The 12953-nt window shown below is 43.1% G+C and overlaps 1 pseudogene; it reads right to left on the bottom strand.

Moving 5' to 3' along the window:
- LOC112238156 overlaps positions 1-11472 on the bottom strand; it is a 33735-nt pseudogene extending 22263 nt beyond the window's left edge.
- Between the last annotated feature and the right edge of the window lie 1481 nt (positions 11473-12953).

Genomic DNA, 12953 nt, shown 5'->3' with positions numbered 1-12953 from the left:
ATAGTGACCCCTACAATCTACATACTGACCTCTAAATTCTATATACTGACCCCTACATACTGACCCCTACATTCTATATAGTGACCCCTACATTCAATATACTGACCCCTACATTCTATATACTGACCCCTACATTCTACACACTGACCCCTAAATTCTATATACTGACCCCTACATACTGACCCTTACATTCGACATACTGACCCCTACATACTGACCCCTAAATTCTATATACTGACCCCTACATTCTATATACTGACCCCTACATTCTACATTCTGACCCCTACATACGGACCCCTAAATTCTACATACTGACCCCTACATTCTACATACTGACCCCTACATTCTATATACTGACCCCTACATTCTACACACTGACCCCTACATACTACACACTGACCCCTACATTCTATATACTGACCCCTACATACTGACCCTTACATTCGATATACTGACCCCTACATACTGACCCCTAAATTCTACATACTGACCCCTACATTCTATATACTGACCCCTACATTATACATTCTGACCCCTACATACTGACCCCTACATTCTATATACTGACCCATACATTCTACATTCTGACCCCTACATTCTATATACTGACCCCTACATACTGACTCCTACATTCTATATTTTGACCCCTACATACTGACCCTTACATTCTACATACTGACCCCTACATACTGACCCCTACATTCTATATACTGACCACTACATACTGACCCCTACAGTCTATATACTGACCCCTACATTCTATATACTGACCCCTAAGTTCTACATACTGACCCCTACAGTCTATATACTGACCCCTACATTCTATATACTGACCCCTACATTCTATATACTGACCCCTACATTCTACATTCTGACCCCTACATACTGACCCCTACATTCTATATACTGACCCCTACATACTGACCCTTACATTCGATATACTGACCCCCTACATACTGACCCCTAAATTCTATATACTGACCCCTACATTCTACATACTGACCCCTACATTCTATATACTGACCCCTACATTCTACATTCTGACCCCTACATTCTATATACTGACCCTTACATTCTACATACTGACCCCTACATATTGACCCCTACATTCTATATACTGACCACTACATACTGACCCCTACAGTCTATATACTGACCCCTACATTCTATATACTGACCCCTAAGTTCTACATACTGACCCCTACATACTACATACTGACCCCTACATTCTACATACTGACCCCTACATACTACATACTAACCCTTACATTCTACATACTGACCCCAACATACTGAACCCTACATTCTACATACTGACCCCTACATTCTACATACTGACTTTACATACTACATACTGACACCTACATTCTACATATTGACCCCTACATATTATATACTGACCCCTACATTCTACATACTGACCCCTACATTCCATATACTGACCCCTACGTTCTACATACTGACCCCTGCATTCTACACACTGACCCCTACATTCTATATACTGACCACTACATTCTACATTTCTGACCCCTACGTTCTACATGCTGACCCCTACATTCTATATTCTGACCCCTACATTCTACATACTGACCCCATACTACATACTGACCCCTACATACTGACCCTTACATTCTATATGCTGACCCCTATATTCTACATACTGACCCCTACATTCTACATACTGACCCCTACATTCTATATACTGACCCCTACATTCTACACACTGACCCCTACATACTACACACTGACCCCTACATTCTATATACTGACCCCTACATACTGACCCTTACATTCGATATACTGACCCCTACATACTGACCCCTAAATTCTATATACTGACCCCTACATTCTACATACTGACCCCTACATTCTATATACTGACCCCTACATTCTACATTCTGACCCCTACATACTGACCCCTAAATTCTACCTACTGACCCCTACATTCTACATACTGACCCCTACATTCTATATACTGACCCCTACATTCTACATTCTGACCCCTACATACTGACCCCTACATTATATATACTGACCCCTACATACTGACTCCTACATTCTATATTTTGACCCCTACATACTGACCCTTACATTCTACATACTGACCCCTACATACTGACCCCTACATTCTATATACTGACCACTACATACTGACCCCTACAGTCTATATACTGACCCCTACATTCTATATACTGACCCCTAAGTTCTACATACTGATCCTACAGTCTATATACTGACCCCTACATTCTATATACTGACCCCTAAGTTCTATATACTGACCCTTACATTCTATATACTGACCCCTATATTCTAGATATTGACCCCTACATACTGACCCCTACATTCTATATACTGACCACTACATACTGACCCCTACAGTCTATATACTGACCCCTACATTCTATATACTGACCCCTAAGTTCTACATACTGACCCCTACATACTACATACTGACCCCTAAATTCTACCTACTGACCCCTACATTCTACATACTGACCCCTACATTCTATATACTGACCCCTACATTCTACATTCTGACCCCTACATACTGACCCCTACATTATATATACTGACCCCTACATACTGACTCCTAAATTCTATATTTTGACCCCTACATACTGACCCTTACATTCTACATACTGACCCCTACATACTGACCCCTACATTCTATATACTGACCACTACATACTGACCCCTACAGTCTATATACTGACCCCTACATTCTATATACTGACCCCTAAGTTCTACATACTGATCCTACAGTCTATATACTGACCCCTACATTCTATATACTGACCCCTAAGTTCTATATACTGACCCTTACATTCTATATACTGACCCCTATATTCTAGATATTGACCCCTACATACTGACCCCTACATTCTATATACTGACCACTACATACTGACCCCTACAGTCTATATACTGACCCCTACATTCTATATACTGACCCCTAAGTTCTACATACTGACCCCTACATTCTACATACTGACCCCTACATACTACATACTAACCCTTACATTCTACATACTGACCCCAACATACTGAACCCTACATTCTACATACTGACCCCTACATTCTACATACTGACTTTAGATACTACATACTGACACCTACATTCTACATATTGACCCCTACATATTATATACTGACCCCTACATTCTACATACTGACCCCTACATTCCATATACTGACCCCTACGTTCTACATACTGACCCCTGCATTCTACACACTGACCCCTACATTCTATATACTGACCACTACATTCTACATACTGACCCCTACGTTCTACATGCTGACCCCTACATTCTATATTCTGACCCCTACATTCTACATACTGACCCCATACTACATACTGACCCCTACATACTGACCCTTACATTCTATATGCTGACCCCTATATTCTACATACTGACCCCTACATTCTACATACTGACCCCTACATTCTATATACTGACCCCTACATTCTACACACTGACCCCTACATACTACCCACTGACCCCTACATTCTATATACTGACCCCTACATACTGACCCTTACATTCGATATACTGACCCCTACATACTGACCCCTAAATTCTATATACTGACCCCTACATTCTACATACTGACCCCTACATTCTATATACTGACCCCTACATTCTACATTCTGACCCCTACATACTGACCCCTAAATTCTACCTACTGACCCCTACATTCTACATACTGACCCCTACATTCTATATACTGACCCCTACATTCTACATTCTGACCCCTACATACTGACCCCTACATTATATATACTGACCCCTACATACTGACTCCTACATTCTATATTTTGACCCCTACATACTGACCCTTACATTCTACATACTGACCCCTACATACTGACCCCTACATTCTATATACTGACCACTACATACTGACCCCTACAGTCTATATACTGACCCCTACATTCTATATACTGACCCCTAAGTTCTACATACTGACCCCTACAGTCTACATACTGACCCCTACATTCTATATACTGACCCCTAAGTTCTACATACTGACCCTTACATTCTATATACTGACCCCTATATTCTAGATATTGACCCCTACATACTGATCCCTACATACTGACCCCTACATTAAAGAAACAGAGAAACAGGGTCACATTCCCCACAGAACACACTGCATGTGTATGTGTGTGTGAGTGAGTGAAGAGAGGTACTGTATAACATACTAATGAAGAGAGGTACTGTATAATATACTAATGAAAGAGGAGAGGTACTGTATAATATACTAATGAAGAGAGGTACTGTATAATATACTAATGAAGAGAGAAGAGGTACTGTATAATATACTAATGAAGAGAGGTACTGTATAATATACTCATGAAGAGAGGTACTGTATAATATACTAATGAAGAGAGGTACTGTATAATATACTAATGAAGAGAGAAGAGGTACTGTATAATATACTAATGAAGAGAGGTACTGTATAACATACTAATGAAGAGAGGTACTGTATAATATACTAATGAAGAGAGGTACTGTATAATATACTCATGAAGAGAGGTACTGTATAATATACTAATGAAGAGAGGTACTGTATAATATACTAATGAAGAGAGAAGAGGTACTGTATAATATACTAATGAAGAGAGGTACTGTATAATATACTAATGAAGAGAGGTACTGTATAATATACTAATGAAGAGAGGTACTGTATAATATACTAATGAAGAGAGGTACTGTATAACATACTAATGAAGAGAGGAGAGGTACTGTGTAATATAGTAATGAAGAGAGGAGAGGTACTGTATAATATACTAATGAAGAGAGGTACTGTATAATATACTAATGAAGAGAGGAGAGGTACTGTATAATATACTAATGAAGAGAGGAGATGTACTGTAGAATATACTAATGAAGAGAGGAGAGGTACTATATAATATACTAATGAAGAGAGGAGAGGTACTGTATAATATACTAATGAAGAGAGGAGAGGTACTGTATAATATACTAATGAAGAGAGGAGAGGTACTGTTTAATATACTAATGAAGAGAGGAGAGATACTGTATAACATACAGCAGATCGTAAATGAAAGGTTCTTTGTTTTGTACTGGCCTTGGTGTGTCTGTGTGTGTGTGTGTGTGTGTGCGCGTGTGTGTGTTTGTGTGTGTGTGTGTGTGTGTGTGTGTGTGTGTGTGTGTGTGTGTGTGTGTGTGTGCGTGTGTGTGTGTCTGTGTGTCTGTGTGTGTGTGTGTGTGACTGCGCAATTTGCAGTCCTTTGTGTTCTGTCACTGTGCGTTAGCATCAGTAAAGAGCCCATTCATCTCTTCACAAAATAACACACACACACAAACACACACACACATTGTACCCTGCCTGACAACCTCTCTCCACGCTACAGCCAGTGAGCCTGTTATATCCTGTTATAACCAGTTATAGTCTGTTATAGCCTGTTATATCCTGTTATAACCAGTTATTGTCTGTTATATCCCGTTATAGTCTGTTATAGCCTGTTATATCCTGTTATATCCTGTTATAGTCTGTTATAACCTGCTATATCATGTTATAGTCTGTTATATCCTGTTATAGCCTGTTATATTCTGTTATATCCTGTTATAATCTGTTATAGCCTGTTATATCCTGTTATAGCCTGTTACAGTCTGTTACAGCCTGTTATAGCCTGTTACAGCCTGTTACAGCCTGTTATAGACTGTTACAGCCTGTACTAATGTTACCTGTTATATCCTGTTATAGTCTGTTATAGCCTGTTGTAACCTGTTATATCCTGTTATAGCCTGTTACAGTCTGTTACAGCCTGTTATAGCCTGTTACAGCCTGTTACAGCCTGTTATAGCCTGTTACAGCCTGTTACAGCCTGTTATAGACTGTTACAGCCTGTACTAATGTTACCTGTTATATCATGTTACAGCCTGTTACAGCCTGTTATAGACTGTTACAGTCTGTTATAGCCTGTTACAGCCTGTTATAGACTGTTACAGTCTGTATAGCCTGGTATTGTCTGTTACAGCATGTTATAGCCTGTTACAGCCGGTTACAGTCTGTATAGCCTGGTATAGACTGTTACAACCTGGTACAGTCTGTTATAGACTGTTACAGTCTGTATAGCCTGGTATAGACTGTTACAGCCTGTACTAATGTTACCTGTTATATCATGTTACAGCCTGTTACAGCCTGGCATAGTCTGTTGCAGCCTGTTACAGCCTGTTATAGACTGTTACAGTCTGTATAGCCTGGTATAGTCTGTTACAGCATGTTATAGCCTGTTATAGCCTGTTACAGCCTGTTACAGCCTGTTACAGCCGGTTACAGTCTGTTATAGCTTGGCATAGTCTGTTACAGCTTGTTATAGCCTGTTACAGCCTGTTATAGACTGTTACAGTCTGTTATAGCCTGGCATAGTCTGTTACAGCCTGTTATAGCCTGTTATAGACTGTTACAGTCTGTTATAGCCTGGCATAGTCTGTTACAGCCTGTTATAGCCTGTTATAGCCTGTTACAGCCTGTTTTCTTTGCCATTCTCAGTGCTGGAGGGACATAAATCCCTGAAATCCTAAGATCAGAGAAAGCTTGCAGCTCCTGATCTTCTGGATCCCTGCTTTTTAATAAATCTGGCAGCTGATTTCATAGCTGAACGAACCACTTACATATCTGTTCGATCTAACACTGGAATGTAATGAAATTCCAAAGATCTGGAAATCAGCATTTGTCCTACCACTTTTAAAGGGCGGAGAGCCAACTATTTTAAATAATTATAGGCCAATCTCTCAAAGCTGTCACCACAGGCGAAAATACTTGAAACCCTTGTTAGTGAACAGCTAAAATAGTTTTTATTTACTTAACTCTATTTTATCAATGTACTAATCGGGCTTCAGGAAGAAGCATAGCACAATTACAGCAGCCATGAAGGTTTTAAATGATATCACTGAAGCCCTTGACAAAAAACAGCACTGTGTCTCACTTTTTATTGATTTCTCTAAGGCTTTTGATACAGTCGATCATGCTACACTGAGGCAGAGATTGTCGAGTGTAGGTCTTTTGGAGCATGCAGTTGCATGGTTTGCTAACTATCTGTCTGATAGGACTCAGTGCACTCAATTTGATGGGCTCATGTCTGTTAAATTGTCTGTCTGTAATGGTGTGCCGGAGAGGGAGAGGCCGGAGAGGAAGCACACGTGACAAGACAATGGGGATATTTTCAATATAAATGCTTACGATCAGTGTTTGAGATCAATTGACATCCTTTACCATGGAGCATTGAAATGTATTTTAAACTGCAAAACCCTTACACACCACTGCACTTTATATACCAGGGCTGGTTGGCCTTCTCTAGTCACTCGTAGGCTCAGTCACTGGTACACTTTTATTTACAAAGCCATTTTGGGCTTACTACCATTTTATTTGGCTATTTTTATGATTCAGAAATGTGGTGGGTACTCTCTTCGTTCTCAGGACTTTATCCTGCTAACTGTTACAAATGTCCGAACTGAATTTGGTTAAAGGGCTTTTATGTACTCTATCATTCAAAAGTTTGGGGTCACTTAGAAATGTCCTTGTTTTTGTTGATTAAAATAACATCAAATTGATCAGAAATACAGTGTAGACATTGTTAATGTTGTAAATAACTAGTGTAGCTGGAAACGGCTGAATTTTAATGGAATATCTACATAGGCGTACAGAGGCCCAATATCAGCAACCATCACTCCTGTGTTCCAATGGCACGTTGTGTTAGCTAATCAAAGTGTATCATTTTAAAAGTCTAATTGATCATTAGAAAACCCTTTTACAATTATGTTATCACAGCTGAAAACTTGTTCTGATTAAAAAAGCAATAAAACTGGCCTTCTTTAAACTAGTTGAGTATCTGGAGCATCAGCATTTGTGGGTTCGATTAGAGGCTCAAAATGGCCAGAAACAAAGAACTTTTCTGAAACACATCAATCTATCCTTGTTCTAAGAAAAAAATGCGAGAAATTGCCAAGAAACTGAAGATTTCGTACAACGCTGTGTACCACTCCCTTCACAGAACAGCGCAAACTGGCCCTAACCAGAATAGAAAGAGGATTGGGAGGCCCCGGTGCACAACTGAGCAAGAGGACAAGTACATTAGTGTCTAGTTTGAGAAACAGACACCTCACAAGTCTGCAACTGTCTGCTTCATTAAATAGTACCCACAAAACACCAGTCTCAACATCAACAGCAAAGAGGCGACTCCAGGGTGCTGGCCTTCTAGGCAGAGTTCCTCTGTCTAGTGTCTGTGTTCTTTTGCCCATCTTCATTTTTAATTTATTTATTGGCCAGTCTGAGATATGGCTTTTTCTTTGCAACTCAACACACACAGCCACACACAGCTGATTGTGTAGAGCATGATTGCAGTAGAGCATGCTGAGAGATGAGTCTATTAGTCTCACATCCCCTCTCATTCTCTCTCTCTCTCTCTCTCTCTCTCTCTCTCTCTCTCTCTCTCTCTCTCTCTCTCTCTCTCTCTCTCTCTCTCTCTCTCTCTCTCTCTCTCTCTCTCTCTCTCTCTCTCTCTCTCTCTCTCTCTCTCTCTCTTTCTCTCTCTCTCTCAATTCAACTCAAAGGGCTTTATTGGCAAAAATATATGTTTACATTTACAAAGCAAGGGAAATAATAAACAAAAATGAAATAGACAATCACATACTAAAGGGTCGGTTGGGGCTGAGGGAAGGGGGTAATGTTTCGGTTCTGCGATATGATAGGCTGAAATCCAGCTGGCAGGAAGGAAGCATCATCCCCCACAGGAAACAGCAGGAAGGGAGGAGGGTGGGGGTGGGAGGGGGAGAAGAAGGAGGGGGAGAAGGAGGATGAGGGGAGGAGGGGGGAGAGAGGAAGGGGAGAGAGTAGGGGGGAGACGAGCAGGGCAGGACAGGAGATGAGCAGGGTTGGGGGTAAGAGGGGGAGAAGAAGGAGGGGAGAAGGGGGAAGAGGGAGGGGGGGGTAGAGGATGAGGGGAGGAGGGGGGAGAGAGGAAGGGGAGAGAGTAGGGGGAGACGAGCAGGGCAGGACAGGAGGGGAGGAGGGAGGGATAAATACTCCAAAAGATTCCTCTCTATATATGTGTGTGTGTATGTACCTTGTACTTGGCAGTCAACTGCTTGGTGGTGTCCCGCTCCTTCCTCAGATCTCCCATCATTATCTCCTTCTCTCCCAGAAGCCTCTGCTTCTCCACAGCCAATAGTGATCCATCTTCTCTGATGGCCTTATTCTCCTCCTCCAGCCTCTCCTTCTGCAGCTTCCTCTCCTTCTCCACCTCCTCTTCTCCCTCCTCATCCCCTTCTCCGTCCCAGCCCTCCTCCCCTTCCTCCTTCCTGTGTTTGCCCCTCCCTTCCCTGTGGCTGAGCTGTGCGCGGAGCCGTGCAATCTCCTTCTGGAACTCTCTGAGCAGGGCGTCTTTAGGGTCTTCGTTAACTCTTGGCTGGTTCTTGATGTTCTTAGCTCTGTTAGCGTAGCGGAGAGTGGTGAGGGTCTCCTCGTAGTGTTGGGGGCGGGGCCTAGTGTAGCCACCATCACCGTCTTGGCGTTCCCTCCCAGAGAGTCCTGTAATAACCGGGTCAGTTTAGAGTCCCGATAGGGAACATGGCCGCTACACCCGTCTGCCAGGGCTGAGATCACGTTGCCTAGCGCTGACAGAGACAGGTTGATCTTAGCGGCTTCCTTCAGGCGTTCTCCGTGGACGCCCGTCTTTGCCTGCCGCTCGCTGCCCGCCAGGTCAACCAGGTTGAGCCGGCCCACCCTGATGTGCTGCCGTCCATCCGGCCCCATCTGGGAACACTCCACCGTGATGAGGAACAGGGTGTGGGAACGGGAAGAGTGTTCGTTCATGTCTGTCGCTCCCACTGAGCGCACCTGGTTCCCTAAGTTCATCAGCTCCTCTATCTCCTTCACGCTCTTACACACACACGACGTCAAGTCACGCACATACACCCCGCTCTCCGGGCTCTCTCTCAGCTCCAGGGTGTGGGGGGGCTGGGTGTGCACGTTGGGGACATGAGGGGTGTGCACGTTAGGATCCAGTAGATCCCTGATCTCCTCTCGGTAGATCTCCAGGTAAGAGGCTCTGACCAGGTACTGGCGGTCGGCGGCGGAGCGGGAGATCTGGGTGAAGACGTGTTCGAAGGCGTTGGGGATGACGCCCCGCCTCTCTGGCTCTAGCCACGCTCCCTGCATGGTGTAGGTCTTTCCGGTGCCCGTCTGGCCATAGGCAAAGATGGTTCCATTAAACCCGTCCAGGACTGAGTGGATCAGCGGGCGTACCGTCTCATCGTACAGGTCACGTTGTCTAGACGATGCGTCATACACAGAGTCGAACGTAAACGTCTTCTGCGGCTCGCCAGGCAGAGCGCGAGGGTTCCGTAAGACCACCTGACCCCGATGTACATCCATCTCTACGATCCCGCCCCTTCCTCCTGGTGTCCCGGTAACACCAGCTGCCTCTTTCCGGTTTAACGGGCGACAGCGAACCACAACCTTCACAGTCTCACTACTCTTTACCTTAGACATCTGAAGTGGCTATCAGGTAACTATTATTAGAGATTTATAGAAATTAACATTTGTTCAGTTGATCTCTTTCTCCTTACTGGACACTGTTCTTGCTAGTATTTACCAGGTAATGATCCAACTGGGAAATTGTAGCTTGGTATATCACTTGGTGGCCTAGTACTGAATTTAACACAATGGTGCTAAAGAAACAAATTCATAGGCCTACCATGTTATTATCAGGTCATTATTAATGAATTTACTAGGTCTTTGAGTAGTCAAACAGTAAAATATAGAGCAGGTAACAGAGTAATACATGAGTCCTATCTGACTGGATGATAACAGCGTCACACTGAACACCAGGCCTCTAGTCCTGCCATGCTAATGATAAATTAGCTTGTTTACAAATAACATTAAATTAGCCTATTTATCAATAATAATCATAATCGGTTTTTGGTCCCACAGTTAAAATATTAGTGCAGGTATTGGTCTGTCGAATATCATTCTGTCTCTATCTATTTTCATCTAAAATCTCTCTTTCAGAATCCCCACCGGGCCATCTCATATAGTTTATTATGCAATCCTTTTGTAGATATTATATTCACATTCTTTGACCAATCCATCTGTGTGTTTCTCACCGTCAACAATATGATTTAATCCGCGTTAACTAGCGGTATTAAACACACTACACGGTGTGCTCAGTGATCACGACGGTTCCGTTGAGGTCCCGGTGCATTCTGTCCGTTTGTCTATCTGTCCGTTAACAGGGGTTCATTCGATAATAAAGCCAGCTCTGCCTTCACAAGTCCCGGTCAATCAAAAGATTTACCAACGGTTTTTCATCCTGCCTCGGTGCCCGGAGATATACCCTAATGCTCTCGTGCCGCAGAGGAGATGCTGCGGCTCCATTAAAGTACTGAGAGAGTTTCAGGATGAACAGAGAGGAGATACACACACACACACACACACACACACACACACACACAACACATACACAAACACATCATTACCTCATTCAGCCACACCCACTGCAGAACGCAATGACGGGACCATGGGAAATGGAGTTTTACACTATTATTAAGTCAAATCAAGTTTATTGAACGCATTTACTGATTTGCATACGTTATCGCAGGTGCAGCGAAATGCCTATGTTTCTAGATCTAACAGTTCGGTAATAATACCTAGTAATATAAAACAATAAACACATAATTCAAACAAACAATGGAAAGAAATACATTAAGAAATATCAGAAGGAGCAATTTCAGAACCGTTGACTTTTTACACATTTTGTTACATTACAGCCTTATTCTAAAATGGATTAAATAGTTGTTTTCCCTCATCAATCTACACACAATACCCCATAATGACAAAGCAAAAAACAGGTTTTTATAAATGTTAGCTAATTTATAAAAAATAAACTGACATACAACATTTACATAAGTATTTAGACCCTTTACTTTGTTGAAGCACCAGTATTTACAGCCTCCAGTCTTCTTGGGTATGACGCTACAAGCTTGGCACACCTGTATTTGGGGAGTTTCTCCCATTCTTCTCTGCAGATCCTCTCATGCTCTGTCAGGTTGGATGGGGAGCGTTGCTGCACAGCTCTCCATAGATGTTTGATCGGGTTCAATTCCGGGCTCTGGCTGGGCCACACAATAACATTCAGAGACTTGTCCCGAAGCCACTCCTGCATTGTCTTGGCTGTGTGCTTAGGGTCATTGTCCTGTTGGAAGGTGAACCTTCGCCCCAGTCTGAGGTCCTGAGCAGTTTGGAGCAGGTTTTCATCAAGGATCTCTGTACTTTGCTCCATTCATCTTTGCCTTGATCCCGACTAGTCTCCTAGTGCCTGCCGCCAAAAACCTCCACAGCATGATGCTGCCACCACCATGCTTCACCGTAGGGATGGTGCCAGGTTTCCTGCACTTGGCATTTAGGCCATAAAGTTCAATCTTGGTTTCATCAGACCAGAGAATCTTGTTTCTCATGGTCTGAGAGAATTTAGGTGCCTTTTGATGATGATGGTGGATTAGAAATGGTCATGCCAATGCAGTGATATTAAATAACCCTCTACATACTGTTCAGTTGTTTTACTGTCTGGTTAGTTGGCTGGCTGTGTCATAGCAGACGCCTCGCCCCTCGGATAAGACACAGACAGCCACATAGCAGATGCCTCGCTGTGTCTTATCCGGGAGCGAGGCGTCTGCTATATGGCTGGCTATGTCTTATCCGGGAGCAAGGCGTCTGCTATGTGGCTGGCTGTGTCTTATCCGGGAGCAAGGCGTCTGCTATGTAGCTGGCTGTGTCTTATCCGGGAGCAAGGCGTCTGTTATGTGGCTGGCTATGTCTTATCCGGGAGCAAGGCATCTGTGATGTGGCTGGCTGTGTCTTATCCGGGAGCAAGGCGTCTGCTATGTAGCTGGCTGTGTCTTATCCGGGAGCAAGGCATCTGCTATATG

This window comes from Oncorhynchus tshawytscha, linkage group LG05, assembly GCF_018296145.1.
Source record: "Oncorhynchus tshawytscha isolate Ot180627B linkage group LG05, Otsh_v2.0, whole genome shotgun sequence".
Lineage (NCBI taxonomy): Eukaryota > Metazoa > Chordata > Actinopteri > Salmoniformes > Salmonidae > Oncorhynchus > Oncorhynchus tshawytscha.
The sequence above is the reverse complement of the archived record's forward strand: the minus strand, read 5'-3'. Positions and strand labels throughout refer to the sequence as shown.